A 17433-nucleotide genomic window follows, 5' to 3' on the forward strand; every position below is an offset into this window, starting at 1 on the left:
TGAACATTGTTCTCCTTGGTGAAAGCGCTGCGTTTGTTTGCCCCATCCATGCACCGCACCTTCACCCAAACACTGCTATGCTTGCTCTTTAAACTTCGTCACCTGACTTCTTCCAGTCATAATTACTATGACCACTAAAAGTCGCCACCAAACAGTAAACATAAATATGGGTTGCACTGCTAACCAACTTGCAAAGATGGAAGTTGTTTTACTGGCTGTGCACTAAGGGGAAAATAATGACAGTGTGTGCATGAACAGAGGATTTCATAATATGCCATAAACACTTCAGAAATGTGTCATAGCATGCTTAACTCCCTTCCTATATACTTTTGTATCAGGCCTGCAAGCATAAAAAGTGCAATGATGTCAACAGGGAGCAAACTGAGCTCTGTTTATTACTACTATTTCATCATTATTTCATGTTGTGTGCATTAGTCACAAACTTCTTTACTGTTTACATTTGTGCCTCGTTATTATCAGCGTGTCAGACGTATGTAATTGCGCTACCCTGCAAGAAAGGTGCTAAATCAATAAAGCTGAGTGATTGCTTTTAGCCCTTGCGCTATAGGTTTTGACGTCGGTGAAAAAGAATAATGTTGACATGATAAGTGCTTGTGGAAGAGAGAGTTTGAAGTCAATGTCAAGCGCTTACATTGCACTCAGGTTTTCAGCCTTTGTCAGTAACACAGCTTCATTTTAGCACAGCGTGTTCCACTATTCTTTCTAGCGATGACGTCATTGAAGTTATTTCAATATGCAGCCAAAGAGATTACAAAGAGGTTGTACCCAAATGGGTCATCAGAAATAAGCTTTGTGTGTACATACAGCATGATGATAAGATTACATCATTAAATCCCTTGATAAACACACTATATAAACACTGCTAATATTTAGCTTTCATCTGCATAATCAGTCTCTTGGCCCAGATCATGAAAATTATTTAATAACATTTACTGATTTAATGGATAATGAAACAAAAAAGTTTTAAAGGGGGGTGGATGAGGGTTGTGTTCCTAAATACACTCATTTGATATAAACAGAAGAAAGTCACATCGAGTTTTTAAAAAAGCAAATGAAGTAGAAAATGAGAGCAGCAGAGGAAAAAAGGAACCTCATAGATTAGGATCTTCTGAAGAAGTGGCAGGACTTAAAAGAGTAGGAAAAGGCTTTTTTTTCCTAGACAGCCGGATATTTATCTTTTGACAGCGCGTCTGGATCCCTGTGAACACACACACAGTGAGAAATATGTCATTTTAAGCGGCCCTGAAATTTCCAGGAAGGCTTCAAGAAAAAGAAAAAATAAATAAATGAAAGTATGAAATCAGAGGAATCTTACAGATGCAGATTGCCTCATTGACTTTTCATCAATTTCAGTTGGAAAGTTTGTGCAGGGACAGACTTTACATACCTTAGAGAACAAATCGTAAGTCATCCAGTACTAAATTGTGTTCCCAATTATTTTGTGGTGACACTAATGTTTTTCGAGTGAATTAACTGTGTTAATATATTGTACAGCACTCACATGTTGGATTTTGTCAGAAAACAAATGAAATTAGCTGCCAGTTAACATTTTACTCTCAGAATCAGAATGTAATAAAAACATGAACCATGATTAGGTTTCCTGACTTGCTGTTGCAAATTAGATGTATGTAAAAGGAATTCCTAGGTTTTGGTGCATGTCCAACTCGTTCAAAGTATAATTAATATTAACGTAATTCGAAACCCCAGTTGGTTTTCAGACAATAAGATATGATTTACTGCAAAACTCTCTGTGTATATGAAATTGATGTTTATGAAAGGAGCAAAAACTTAACCGATTTAATGTTCTTTCAGACTTTTTCTTTTTGCTGGAGATGTGGTACACCCATCTTCTGGACCGAGCAGTCAGGCAGTAATGGAAACATTGATTATGTGTAATGTAAAAGTTGTTGTTCACAGTGGCAAACCTGCAAGAAATAATTACCACACAATTATCCCCTCGCTCAATGGAGCTCTTAACAATTTTCAGCTCATTGTTTTTGCTGTACAGCAACGTTCCCGTTTTTATTCTCATCGTGGTTTCCAGCCATATTAGCTGCTTTCAGTGAGACAAAGTTCTGCTAAACCCTCTGTATGCTCCAGTTTAGCAGCTAGCTGAGCAATCTGAGCATTCAGCTACTAAAGAGACAGATGTGAGTGTGAATGTTGGACTTACGTTCATCAAGTGGCCAGAAAAATGACTCCAAATGAATGCTTGTAAGATGAAAACATCTCGGTGTTGTGTTTACAGCCCCAAAGTGGCCAAAACAATCAATCATTGCAGGCTTAAATGCATTTATGTAACTTGTAGAAATCGAGAAGTGATACAAGCAGAGAAAAATGAGTGTTGTTGAGTGACTTGGAGATTGACACCAGGTTAAAAAAAACAGGCAGATCTACATGTAGACAATTGACTCTTCAAAGTTGAACAGTTGAAAAAAAGCAAGTTGCAAAAAACTCCCACAGCTAAATACAGATACAAGTGCCCTCAGATCTATTCTCTAAAACCAGTACACTTCCAGTACATAATCTAATTGACTGGTATCATATTGATTTGATCCGTGATGTAATAGCCAGACACTATGAAAGCTAATGAACACGTCTGTGTTGTGTTCAGTGTTCCCGTTTTGTTCATCGGCACACATCCTGTGCAAATACGTCATGGCAATCTGTGTTTACTCTGGAAATAGACAGACAGGGGAGGGCATTGTTTGCCCAGTTTTAAAATAGGTCAACAGACAAGGACCACAGCACGGCCACATTAGTGATGTTATTTTTCATAAAGAGGCATAACTTTATAACATAAAGACAAAATTACATTCTCTTAATGTTTCATTGTTTAGATTGCACAATTTTTTTACTTAGATTGTACAGTTTTTATTTAGATTGTACAGTTTTTATTTATCTGTTTTTAATATGTGTCCTGTCACAGAGGTTGAAGAGTAACGCAATTTCGATTCTCTGTTTGTCCTGTACATACTGCAGAATTGACAATAAAGCTGACTTTGACTTTGACTTTGAAAAAGTAGCAGCAGTGGCCATAACTTTAATACTAGGCATGCATCAAGAGGTTTTCACTTCCTGTCTTGAATACAAATGCTAGAGGAATGAAAATTTGGCATCAGACTTTACATGTTTAACAAGTAAAACTGTTTTAAAAAGAGTCTCTAGAATTACCTAATGGCACACAACACCTGTCTCTGTTTATATGATCATTAATGAGGCACCTTCTTGGTAATTTTACAGTTTGATTTGAATTGATCTTATCAGTCACTGTATATGCGGTTTTTAATGGTACCACTACTATTTTTGAGCTGTATCAAACATTTAACAACTATTTAGCTATAGTCTTAGTACTTGTTATTGTTGTTATTGTTATTAGTAGTTTTATCGTTTTTTGTTTGTTTTTGTTATTATTTCTTTGTCCCTTTTGCTTTGGATTTCTAATTATATAATTGTTAAATTATGATGTAATGTTTACTTGTGCAGGTTCTAGAAAGAGTTGCTACAGTGGTAATGGCTTTAATGATAATTACTATAATAAGCAGAATTTAGTAGCTACTTTTCCCATCACAAACTCAAATAAATGATGGGCAGTGAGATACATGTTGTAGTCTGACGCTGAATACCACAAAGAAAAGTACTGGAGTTGTTCTGTTATCGATGATTTTTTTAATGTCCAAACTTGTAGTCTGACACTGACCCAAGTGACATCACTCGAGGCAATTTCAAGGCTTTATGCAAGTCCTTCTTGTATGTGGTAGCAGGCTACTCTCCCAAGACTTGTAAACAAACTCTGATGTGCAAAATCAGTGGAGTTCTCCTTAGATTATTGCCTGCTGTGCTTTTGTTTGCATCTTGTGGTTCTTTCTTTAGCAAATTTGACACACTAATGTTTCTGTTTTTAGAATTCAGCACTGTGATAATAAAAAACTGTCGACTAATCTCAGGCAAACCACAGACCGCTGTGGCAAATTTCTGACCTGCCTCTCCAGAGGTTTCCTCTATTTAACTGGCATGTTTTTTCACTTTTTCCTTGTCTTGTGAGAGAGCTTGGGCTAGGTCAGGAAGCCATGCCGTTGTGGGCCTATAAAGCCTTTTGAGACAGTTTAAGTGAAACTGAGCTACAGTGTACAAATACTGTTGGCTTGACATGACATGACCAGTGCCTGAAACCAGCCGAAAGCATTTCAAAACCATCCATCGAGGACTGGAAATCAGGCTGGGGAGCGTTTTGTTGTTGTTCCACCTGCAACATGTTTACTGAAATATCAGCCTTATTTAATATATTGTAAAATGATTCAATATAAACTCTGCAATGAGCTCAAGCAAATGCTGGCAGTTTAAAATGTATAGCTTGAGGACATACATTGACCTTTGCCCGGTTTATTTTCATTTGTTCTTTTGCAATCTTCTAGACTAAATTATATTTAAGTGAATCTGTCAACATTTATTTAAATGAAACAATTTAATTTTCTGGTTGACACCTCTCAACCTTTCTTATATAATAGAATAATATCCTCCAGACATGCACCAATCCAGACCATACAGCAGGAATCTGCACGTCTTTATTTCTATTCTCTGTTGCTGCAATCATCAAGCTTCACATTTCTTCACATTTAAAGTTCAATTTACTGTAATCTAATCAAAATACACCTCAATTTTCAGAATGCGTCCAGCAGCAAAATTTGATTGGTACATGTAGCTCATTTCTTTTCAGCCATGCAATCACAGAGGACGGTAGATCCTGAGGGGTAGATAATACAAGGGAATGTATTTGTGTTGTTTAATCCTCTATTTGCTTCTCTCAAAAGTGCAATTTCCTGCTTTATTGGAACGATACATCAGGCATAACAAGTCTCACAAACCAATTAATAAAAATAGACATGTGGACTTTATCATCCAGTGGCTCATATTCACTTATTGAACACACTTTATCTGTACATACTACAGAAAGTGTGCTGGCATCTGCTCAAGGAGTCCACCACTTAAAAGCAAATGAAAGAAAAACAAGCTCTGAATGGATGTGACAGTAAGTATAACAATACGTCTGTCTAGATTTCCAGTTTAAAAATAGTTTAAACCCTCCAAAATGTGCTGGCATCTCATGAGAAGTGTTTAATTGCAGTGTTTGTATTAAAGTGTTAATCTTTGAATACTCTTGGCTTGTCGTGCAGCGAGAGCCGTCAGTCTCTGACACTTCAGAGGTGTAAATTAACCAGGGTGAACGGGCTGCACAAGTGCTGTAACAGTAACATGACTTGTGTGTGGATGTTGTGCAGATCTCATTGTACTGTTCCTTAAAAGCCTGATGCTGGAATGCTGCTCTACGGATCGGATGAGAAAACCAGGGTATCTTTAATCAAGCCTTCAGATATTCAGGTATGTCAGTACTGTATCTGAAAAGAGAATCTCTGGGAGAAGATCTGCTGAGGAAAAGTGACCCCACGCCATTTACTTCATCCTATTGTTTCTGAGCAGTTTAATATGATGAATGTCCCCCGCATCTTCCCTCTGGGCTCTCAGCTCTTGTGGTCAAAAATGCAAAAGCCACCATTAAATCAGCTACTTGGAAAAATGTATGTGACCAACACTGGAGCAGCAGTAGCCGAGTTTTGACATGCTAGCATGTTTGCTTAAATTCCTAGAAACCATGCATCATAATCATATGAATAACGCACACATGCTCATGTTTGCCAGTCTGGCCGCTTTGGTATCACTATACATTAAAGGTTGCCCAGAAGCTAATTCTATCATCCAACTCACATAGAATTGACAATTAGTGAATATAGAATATATATTGCATTAATGTTTAGGTTCGCTCCCTACAAGGAAACAGCACAGCAGAGAGAGGGGAGTGATGATAGACTACCCCCTCCTTAGTAGACTCAGGTGGATGCTGCGGGGTGAAGGTCTGGCTTTTGAAGTGCGTTATGGATAGCAGCACTGACGGCGGCAGTATCAGGAAGGTATGTATGGCTTTCAGGTGGGCGGCATGGCAGCAGGCCTGCAGGGGAAGAGTTAATAGATCAGGTTAAGTACACTGCCATGATTAAAAGGGTGCTTGGGTGTAGTATGCGTGAGAAGCATGCACCATGTGACTGTGGCAGGAATTGAGGAAGCAATGATAACATGCATGAATTATGTTTTTGCTCAGTAAGACAAATCTGCCAAGTAGGGTCTAATTATGTGTGTATGTGTGGACATGTATTACTCACGCTGTGGGGACATGAAACTGTACACACATTGTGGGGACTCGCCTTCCTTATGCAAGTCCCCGTTATGTAAATTATCAAATTTTAGCGTGAAGACTTGGGTTATGGTTTGGGTAAGTAGTGGTTATACTTATCGTAAGGCTAAGTCCACAGGAAATGAATGTAAGTCTACTGTATGTAATGACCCCAAAAATGCTGGAAACACTACTGTGTGTGTGTGTGTGTGTGTGTGTGTGTGGTATTTGCAAATCCAAAGTACATAAGCACATTTACACAACACAAGAGAGCCAAAATGTCAAAAAGTGAATATTTGGATGTTGATGTACAGATATAATTTAAAGAATAGCTGCAGCACAATATGGCAAACTGCTACACATAAAGCCACGCATACACTCCCACACATCCCATAGCAGAGACGTTTCATACATATTTCGCATGACAGCACTAAATCCTGCAATTTGAGCCATGCATTTTTTTTATTTTTTTTTCAATATTTCACAGAGGGCCTCTTGAAGATGGGAACAGACAAGGAACGAGAGCTAAACTGAAGACCAAGCGTTAAATCAAGGAAACCTCTACAGCTACGGTTGTAGATTTTAGTTTGGTTGATTTATCAACTGCTCTTATCTGACTTGGGTTATGTAACTACTCTGTCATACAGTTTAACACAAAGAAAATGATGTTTAAAAGCAATATTCATATGACACTGAATACATCTACCACTTAGACAACTCAAGAAAATATATAAATTTTAAATCAGTGCTCAGGTATATTACTAAGTTGAATAAACATCCGCGCCTGGGCTGCTTCCTATCTCAGGGAACTTGACCTTTTAGTTGCGCCAATTTTTCCTGATGTCAGGCCAAAGAAATATGATGCATCACTGAAATGCATACAACATGTCTCAGTAAAAGTACACGCAGCTGTAGAAATTTACAGCTATATACACTGCCTTCAGTAACGTCCTTGGTGTGTTTTATACACCGGGCTGGGATATATTCTTACTTTAAAAGGTATATGGAGTTTTTCAGATGACCTGCCTTGACTGTCATCATCTCTCAAACGAGACAAGTAAAAAACAGCATGTGACCTTTTTCAGAAATTAGGCCAGAGTGTTAATCATCAAGGCAGAACAACGCAAGAGAGATGCTCCGAAGCCCCGAGAGGACGGTCAACCTTTTTCAAAATCCAATAAGCTCGTAAAGTATTTATGTTTTCATTTCGTCTTTTGTTTTTGGACACATCTGCAAGATAATGACGGGGGTTAGCACGCAGTCAGGTTTCTGATAGTATCTCATTTGCCGTCATTAAAGCGATGTTATTGCAGTGCATGCATTCATTTGTCCTCTGCTACATTTCTGTCTTTATTGAAATTGTATGCCTTGTGATAAAAACTATGAACAACAACCCATCTCCCCGTGAGCCGGTGCTGATGCTGTAATTGATCCAATCAGTTTTCATTACACCTCCAATATGAGGCCTGTGGAGGACACAGCGTTCATGACGTGTTTTAAAAGTTGCGGTTGAGGCTTCTTTGTCCTGATGTTTGTCTTTGTAAAGTAATTTTATGATGTCATATTTTAGGGAGGCTGTAGGAGAGCAGCGAACTGACCCTGATTTTTCATGCAGAAATGTAGTAGAGTCGCCATTTTTGGTAAAACCAAACTACTCAAAAAGCACAAAGTCCACAAAATGAACACCTCTGTTTCCCAGAAACATAACAGTGTACAGCATGCAAAAAACACTCATGCAGACATAATAGATTACAAAATAAGGCAGACTGTGTGTATCACAATGCAAAATGCAAGAATTCTCATCAGCTGATGACCCATTTAGAAGACATGCAATGCTTGATAAAGAAACTGCATTGTTCTAGTATTGCAGCAGAGAGCTATATAGTCCTATAAGTACAATAAGTAAATATTGTGACCTTTGACTGTTATTTTATTATAACAATTTAGCTGCTTAGCTGACGCACTTGCTTGTACTTTCAAATGAGAATAGCCTTTTAGGATGACTTCTAGTTGTGCCAATTTGCCAGTGCCAGTTTCTCCATATTGTTCCTATGTGCCAGATGTGGGGCGAAGTCTTTGTTGCCGTTCAGTTGAAAGACTTCCAGAAAGGATGCACTCATGTATCCTCACTCATGGCTCCTTCAAGATCCCTCCTCACTCCTTGCTCCTCAGAGCAGAAATAAGAGCAGCAAGAAGGAGGACAAGAAGTACTTCCGGTTGGAGCGAGGATCGAGGAAACAACAATTAAGAACACACATGTGTTTCCCTTAGTCTTTGCCAGTTCGTCTCTTGTGCATGCTGTGTCAAGCGTTACTGGCCATTCCCTTTGTTTTTGGATTTCTGTTTCGTTGTTTTCTAGCTCGCCGCTTTGTTGCGTTTATGGACAGCATGCCCTGTCACTCGAGCACCATTTGTCTTTTTGAAAGTACTACTTTGGTTTGGACTTTTGCCAGCCTCTCCCTCCTGTGAGTCTTTGTTTGGTCACCTTTGTTAATAAAGTGTTATGTCCCGACGTGTCTGTTGAGGTTTTGTTCACTGGCGCCATTTTTTTGTGGGTTAGGGTTAGGGGTTAAAAACCTCCTGTTATATTGTGAAACCTAAACTTCCCTCTCTCTTCAGACCCTTAACTGCCTGGTGTGTTCCCGCCTGTCTGATTGTCCACCCCATCCTGATTGTCTCCACCTGTTCCTTGTTACCTCGTGTATATATTGTCCGCGTTTTTCCTGTCCTGTGCCAGATTGTCTTGCAAACCCTGTGGTCCTTGTCAGTCCAGCCTTGTTACCTTGATTACCTTGCCCTATTGAGAGTCTTTTGTTTCATTGTTTTTGTATTGAGGACTTTTTGTAAAACATTCTAACTGAGAGACTTTTTATTAAAACCGGCCTTGAGCCTTTTTGTTTTCTACACGGGTCTGAGAGTCGTGCATTTCAGTCCAGCCCCTGGTGCTTGTGATATAAAGTTATTGAACTGCACCAGCTCCACCATGTTTGGTCTGCATTTGGATTCACCCTCTTGTTCTTCCATGACACATTTAAAGCATTTCTAAAACCAAGTCCAGTTTCCCTTGATTTAACCCTCCTTGGACCATCTTTCTCAAATGTCCAAAAGCCGTCCAGCTCTGGGGCCACGCTGTGGGTGACAGCAACCCATAGCTCTCTCTGCATGCAACCATCAAGGAAGCATAAACCATCATTTAAAGACATGTTCTTGATCTTGTAAATGTTGAATGAATGTTACATTACTCTGTCTAAAACACCTTTCAGTGTACTCAAGCCCTCAAATCAGTCTTATCAAGAAACACAATGACCTTTATCGGTTCTTCATAAGCACTACCATGCATTGCACCAAAATAAAATCCTTTGAAAAGGCATTAACTTTTATTGACCTCTGCATTGCAATAAAATCAACAGGTGGCTGGCGCACCTGTTTCTGATTCAGATTTAAGTCACATTTTCACAATACTGATGACTAAGTTGGAATACTGTTCAGAAGAGATCAGGAGATCAGTAATAACTGGTGAAGAAGACCTAATATTTCACAATGCAAAATACTTTCTATTAAAACAACATGTTTTGTCCTTTGTTTTTTGAGCTCCAGAACACATGCATGAGCGTGCTTCTTCCAAACAAAGAATACGAGCTGCAAAGTGAATTTCAGACAGACAAAAGTCTCAGCATCTGGCAAAACAATCATTGCGTCACTGCGTCAAACCTGCAGCGGTCTATTAAATTCAAATCTTTTGGAAAAAAGTTCATTGCATTTTCCAATTAACATGATCAGAAATGCTCTGAAAGATAGCTACTGTCCAAAAACCATGCTGAATATCACACTCACCATCAGAAAATGATCTCAGATAGCTTTGGCAAATCTCTGTAAAAATAATAATTCAGACTCTGTTTGACAGATTTATTGCATTCTCATGGAACATTCAGCAAGTAAAGTGTATCAGCTACCAAACTGCTGATAGACGAGAGGCTTCATCAAAACCAGACTTTTCATTCAAGGCCAAGGTTAAGTTTTGTCATCAGTCTTCGCCTAAGTTCTGTTACTAATCAGGAACAAAAGCACAAAGAAAGAGACGGATAAATGAACCATGTTTGTTTTCTATGATTGTCTACACTTAATAGCAAACTTCATATCGAATCCAACTTCAAGCAATTAAAATACTTTTAAAACATACATGTATGCATGCTGTTGAACAGCAGCACTTATTAATCAGAGTCATCAACTGCTTAAATAACTTTGTGGGGTTACAGGTTATGTTCACTGTGTATTATATTCCTACCGTGTGGAAGCCGCTTATCATCAGAGTTTGGGGTGACGTTGGCAGCTCAGTCCTGCTCTTTATTGTATTTCGGGAATGCTACACTCCAGAAATGCCAGCCAATGTCAACCAAGATAGAGTTATATTTAACAAACATGTTAGTTTTTATCTTAAAAGCATCACATGTTGCCCTTGTAAAGCTAAAAGTGAAAACATACGGCAGTGAACAGTTACGTAAGCCAAACATGGTGACAGTATGCTGGAATGAAATAGCCTAATAGTGGAATAAGAGCTCTATGCTACAATACAATACCAGGCCTCCTTCTATCTTTCCATAGCATCTACATAGTCCATCAAGTGGTAAGGATGCTGTAGCCTCAGCCTTTATGCATGATATCATGGACTGTATGTAACCATCAAGCACATATTTTAACCCATTAAAGGCCCAGTGTGCAAGGCCTAATTTCATCTAGCAGTGAGGTGGCAGAAAAGCCCTCGCCTCACCCTTTTCCAATCGTGTAGGAGAACAGCAACCTCATGAAAAAGCACCAAAGTATCCTTTCTGGGCTACTGTAGAAACATGGCGGTGCAACATGGCGGACTCCAACCATTCACACGCAACGATTCTTGTTTGCTAGTTTGCTACAGCTGATAAAATCTGCCAATGCAAACTGTCATTTCAGTCGACAAAATGCACGCCAGAAATAAAAATCCTGATTTCAGGGGACGGAGGGGCATTTGTACCAGCATAGGAAAATATACACATCATTTAAAGAACTACGCTTTATTACTTTCAGGTCCTTTAATGTGCCTTTTTTCCTCTTCTTCTTCTTTTTTTTTTTGTATAAAATGGCCACAAAATTGTTGTTTCCTGAAGTGGTGGTTGAGCTTGAATGTCACTATATTTTTCCTTTCACTCCAACAAGCTCAGACAGTCAAATTATAAGGTTCTAGCTGCATCAATTATTTGATTACGATGGAGTGTGAGAAGTTTTTCCAAAGATAATCTTTGGATCATAAATAAGAAATTTTAAAAAAGGTACTTGCCAGCGCATCTGAGTTCATGGACTAATAAACCAACTTCCTGTAGAAGTCCTGTAGACTTCTGCTGCCTTTCACTTTGACCTGGAAGAGGTTATTATCATTTTTGAAAGCTGAATGTTTTGTACATGGTTTTGCAATGACAGTATGCAGCACGTGATGTTGCATGTGACCATACGCACACGTCTCTGTGCACATTATCTTTATATAGACTGATGATCTGCACTCCTGTTCTTCTACTGTGAGATAAAAGGCCAGACAAAGTGGAGACATGCCTTGGATCATGAAATGGACACCAACCTGGCATGCCGTCCCCTTCACCTATAATCCCCCTTAATCACAGGATTCTCAAGTCAAGCATCAATTCCAGATGAGCTGTCGAGAGGAGACAGCAGTTGTCTTCGGGGGTAACGGGGCTGCAACAAGCAAGCAAGCACAGAAGGCAGTTTGGCTTTCAACGTCCTCTCTTCAGGAGGATTTCATGCCCCCCGCCGTCAACCGCTCTGCGTCAGTTTACTGTCATTTATATAATAATTGAACCGTGGTAGTGCCAAGTGTACTAGAGGAGAGAGCAACAGAGACATTTAATATGGTCATACTGGGATTTGTCAGGGCTTTTCTTAGGCCTTTCTTCCCTTCCTCTGATGCTGAGCCCCACAGGCGATGTAAATTTTATGATATTGTGAGTTTGTTGAATGAATCCTGGATCCAATCTCAGTTTGCTCAACTCAGTCTGAAACATGAAACACGCAGCGGCCATGCCCGGGAGGCCAGAGAAGAAAGGTTGACAAAGTTTTAGACCTGAACGTGAACTGGCTCAGCAGGAGGTAACGACACATGATGTGAGTTACCTGACCTGCTGCTTTGAATATAGGGACTGGCCTTCACTCACACTGAGCAGAGCCACTAAGAGTAAAACATACATCATATTGGCGACTTAAGAATCACATTTCTGTGCAGATGTTCACCTTTTTCTTGTTTTTTCCTCTCCATGAGGAACCGATACCAGAAAAGGGGAGGCTTTCTCCTTCACAGCTGCAGTAAACAACATCCTGGCCAAGTTTCTGGTATGATCCTCTAATCTACAGTATTTAGCAATGTTTTGCAAGAACTAGAATGATCATATATTATGTCTGTGTGCCTGCCAAGTTTTGATCTCTTTGTCAGTTTATCTCTTTATCACTTTATTGGTCATGATCTGCTGGGAGAGACAATACATTTTAGAAATCCCTCCTCTCCAGTCAAATCATTGCATATTTCATAAATTGTATAAAATACAAAATTATACCAAACCTCTGTTAGAATAACTTTATAATGACTCAGTTATTGTATGTAAGTACAGTTTTAAGGTACTTTAAAGCTAAATAGTGTACTTTTTTATTTGTTAGTTACATCCCAAATAATGATTTTATATGCAAGACACATTTAAGTTCATGGAACACAACGCTGTAAGATTAAGCTAAGCAACAGTATTTAAAGTACTATAATTAGCATTGTCAGCTACACTATCAAAGTGCTCCTCACACATTAATGAGTCAATAATATAACACTGACGTATCCCTTCTTCCTAATGGGGCCTATAAGTTTTGAAGCACAGTGCAGTTAGACAGAATAAGGACAGTGATTGATTTTTTTCATTGCTTTGGCTGTCTTCTCAAGCACATTGAATTTTAAATAAAATGGTGCCTATGAGATGACTGTGAGGTTTAATTTTAGGGTCTTGTCATCCATTCTGGCTGGAAAGTCTACCATCAGACTAATCAAAGTTTATGCACATTGTCCCACAGTTTTTGGACAATGCAGCAGGAAAAGGATCCAGAGCAATACAGACCTGGAAAGTGTGGAATTTGTATGAAAAAGCAGTTGGATGTTCTTCACCTCTAGAAAACGGATCATGTGTTTAACTTGCTGAAGACCAGACTGAGGGCGAGAACCCCTCCATGCAAGCATGCAGGACAGGCCTGGAGAAGCTTCAGCCAGGAATATGCTGCATTTTTGCGTGTGGGTTGCAGACTTGTGGGTTGTTATAACTGCTAAACATCAGGGATTTGTATTAATTATAAATGTGGTTTTATAATGGTCATATCTGTCCATCTTCTGACTGTGGGTCAACTACTGGACAACACAGCTGACCCCTGACAACTCGACACCATCCATTCAGTGAGAGAAAAATCATCCAGTCAGAAAATTACAACTATAATGCGATCAATAAAATTTAAAAAACATCAATTAATAACTTGGACTTCAGAATATACATAGTGGCAATCTGAAGCGTACAGTTTTAACATGTGCATACTCACTTCTATAGTGTCATCTGTGTGTTTTCTGTAAATAGCTGTCTTAAACAGATTACATCAATGTGTCGGGCATTTGCATTTCACCAGCTGTTAGAGCAGCTGGGGGGATGAGAGGAATGTCGGTGGCAAGAAGGGGCCACAGTGGGGTCTGAAAACACAGAGCCAATGTGATCTATTGACGTCCTGCTGCTTGAGTGCTCAGGGATGAAAGGATTGTTGATCACTTTACTGAATCTGCGGTTTTGCTTCTCTAGGTCCTTCAGAAAATCAATCAATGCTGTGGATACAATGTGTTCCAGACCTGTGGTCTGTGGTTGCAGAGGTGGAATGTCACTCAATAAAATTACTCAAGTACTTTACTTGGGTACAGATGTGAGGTACTTTATTTGCTTCTTATTTCCTAGTAGAATTTCTGCTTTTTAATGGGAATTTTTTACTTCAATCATCTGACAGCTTCATGTTACTAGTTAGATTACAAGCAAAGATTTTTAAATTACAAAACATACGAAGAGCTTATAAAATATGATGTTTTATTATAAGCTAAACTACCCAAAAGCAGAACAAGAGCTGACTAATCATTTGATTGGCTAAATCAAATCTACATTTTTCATGTGAAACATTACATAGTTCCAACTTCAGAAATGTGAGGATTTGCAGATTTTCCTTTAAATTCTTTTCATTTATTTTAAATAATTTGAAGGTTTGTACTACTGATTGGACAAGGGAAAGTGCTTGCTCATGGGGGAATTGTTTAGTCTCTGTAGATTAAGAGTATGTTTCTGACCTGCTGTCTATGCAAAGTGTCCTGAAACAACTTCTGTTGTGATTTGGCGCTATATTAATAAAGTTGGACTGAACTGAAAACAAACATTGTGAGGGCGACTTTGGTCTAATTGTGTTTGTGACATTATACATAACATTTACAAAGAAATTCATTAATGGAGAAAATAATCAGCAGATTGCTCCGTGACAAAAGTGATCGTTAGCTGCAGTCCCATTTAAATTAGTTTAAAAAACAGTGAAATCCTGCTTTTGCATTAATGCACGAGTAGCAATAATCTAATGATATAAAATTAGTATAGCGGTCATGGGGCACATTTTTTTATAATGAGTACTTTTGCTTTGCTTTTTTTTTTTTTGCAGTGCAGTATTAGTACTTTTACTGAAGTGAATGATCTGAATACGTCCTCCACCGCTGTGCTGTTGTAACCATCTCATAAGTGATAGCATCGATGACACATGTTTGCTGTTTAATTTCACTGTTGGCTCTGACAAAATGTGAAGCACACACTTGTTCCATAGCAGAATTCATCATATTTTTTCCGCTCCAACGAGTGTGCCAACAACACTCAGACAGCCTGACTCTCATCTGTCAGTTCACAGCGGTGCTCTGCTGGGAGCTGCTCCTCTATGAGTACTGGACTGATGTGCCTTTACAAATTGTATCTTGCCGTTCCTGAGCAACCATGTGCTTTAATTTGCTCAAGAACTCAATAGATGCTGATGTGGAACGTCTGTGATTCACTGCCCTCTGCGGAGCTTTATATCTGCATGTTACGCTACGCTTTCACCTTGGTTTTCAGTGAAAGTAGTAAATATTTCACAGTGCTACATCATTTGGAATGAACACTTCCATATGATTGTTAGTAATTACAAAAAGGCAAAAATACTGCTTGAACTTGACAACAGTTGACAAAAAAAAATCAGGGTCTGCAATCACTCAGCACATCTGCAGCACTGTTGCCCAGAAATCCCAAGCTTGTTTTCAAAACAAATGCAAACTACTACATAATAAACGTATATATACATACACGACCAAAACTATGTGCATATCTTACTCCACATACTTGCATATACCTTTGGTCTGGGGTTGTTTCTCGTGGTTTCTTTTTTTCCTCTTTTAAACAATAGCTTGCTTCCAAATTTGAGGCAAAAAAGTTTTCCTCCTGTTTCAACATGACAACGGCCCCGTCCACAGGTCCATAGAGAAACAGTTTGATCTGGAAAACACACTATTTGTTTGGATTCATTCGCAAGAAGCCCACGTAGCCAATCCTAAAATACACTGTGGCTGCAGTCACACTGGATTTTCTGCGACTTTCTGTGAAGAAATGTTGTCACGTGGCTGCTCAGGTAGTGCTCACTCCACTCACTGGGTTAGAAGGTGGGACTGGACCTGTGCTGGGTGCTGCTGGACCTAGAGATGGAGCTGGGCTACATCAGGTTCGGCAGTGACCGTCCTCCTTTTCTATTCACTGTTCACAAGGTGACCCAGGACACAAATTGGACTGAACTCTGTCATGAGAAGTTGTGAGGCTCTCCAATGTCCAACCAGTGTACGAGAGGGTTTGGAGCTGATTGGCAAACTGAGCACTTTTGATGCTTAAAGCAGATTTACTCCTAGTGGTGATGTTGCAGATTGCAACCAACAGAGTACCCCTCACCTCACCCTCCCCAATAGTGGCCACTAAAAACATGATAGGCCCTCTTTAGAACTGGTGTTTAGGTTGTCCATTATGTGCTACTGTAGAAACATGGCAGACTCCATGGAAGAGGACCTGTACCCTCTTTAGATATAGCACTCATTCTAGAGCACCAAAAACACAGTCCTTATTTTCACTTGATTTCACCCTAATAAAACCATAATTATAAAAATTATATACCATATTTGCCAATGAATCCCCTAAATCTTACACACTGGCTGCATCGAGGCAGTGGTGCAGCGGTTAGCACTGTCTGCGTTAGCCAGTGACAGACTGGCTACCTCACCTTTGGGGAATGCTGGCGACAAGCCAGGCCTTATCATTCAACTTCACTAATGCCCTTGCAGCTGAATGGATATTTTCAACTCCGAAAAAACACCAAAAACAAGCAAACGTGCATTAACAACAACTATCAGCCTCCACTTCTGGTAAGAATTCTCCTTGTTGCTTAACTCTTTTGACAGTCTTTCATTCAGTTTTCTGTAGTTTAGTCCTAATCACATGTGTATGTTCAAGGCTCTGGAAATACCCTCAAATACGGATGCCCATCAGTCTCTTGCTGAGATTCCCAGCTGCTGGTACAGCGTTGGCTAAGCTGTCAGTGTTATTAGTGGTAAAAAGAGGCCTCAGCTGAAGTCCAAAGGTCAGCCTTATGTGTCTATCCAGCAGGAAATTTCTCCCTCAAAACAAGCTCTTAAATATATACATTCTGAATTCCTTCAGTAACGTGCATTACGAACCAGACAGATGAGCAAACAGTCTGGAGTCTTATGCAACTTAGGTCCAAATGTTGTCCAATTATGACTATCAAATCCTGATAATTAATATACATTTTACAAACAAATTACTGTCAGGCGTCATGCCAAACTCATCTATAATACTGTAGGTTTAGTGAATGATGCATATCATTTGAGTGAGAGCTACTCCAAGACAAACATGCTGTGAACTGAGCTGAGGAGGTTCTTTAAAGGACAAAGTAAGATGCCAAATTGCCTTTGTTTGTTAAAAAAGTGCAGATTTTCTTTTTTTGTTTTTATTTCTTCTGCTAGCTGAGAGCACCTTCAAACGTTACTGAAGTCACTTCTGGTTTAAATGAAAAAT

The sequence above is a fragment of the Chelmon rostratus genome, chromosome 6, assembly GCF_017976325.1.
Source record: "Chelmon rostratus isolate fCheRos1 chromosome 6, fCheRos1.pri, whole genome shotgun sequence".
NCBI lineage: Eukaryota > Metazoa > Chordata > Actinopteri > Chaetodontiformes > Chaetodontidae > Chelmon > Chelmon rostratus.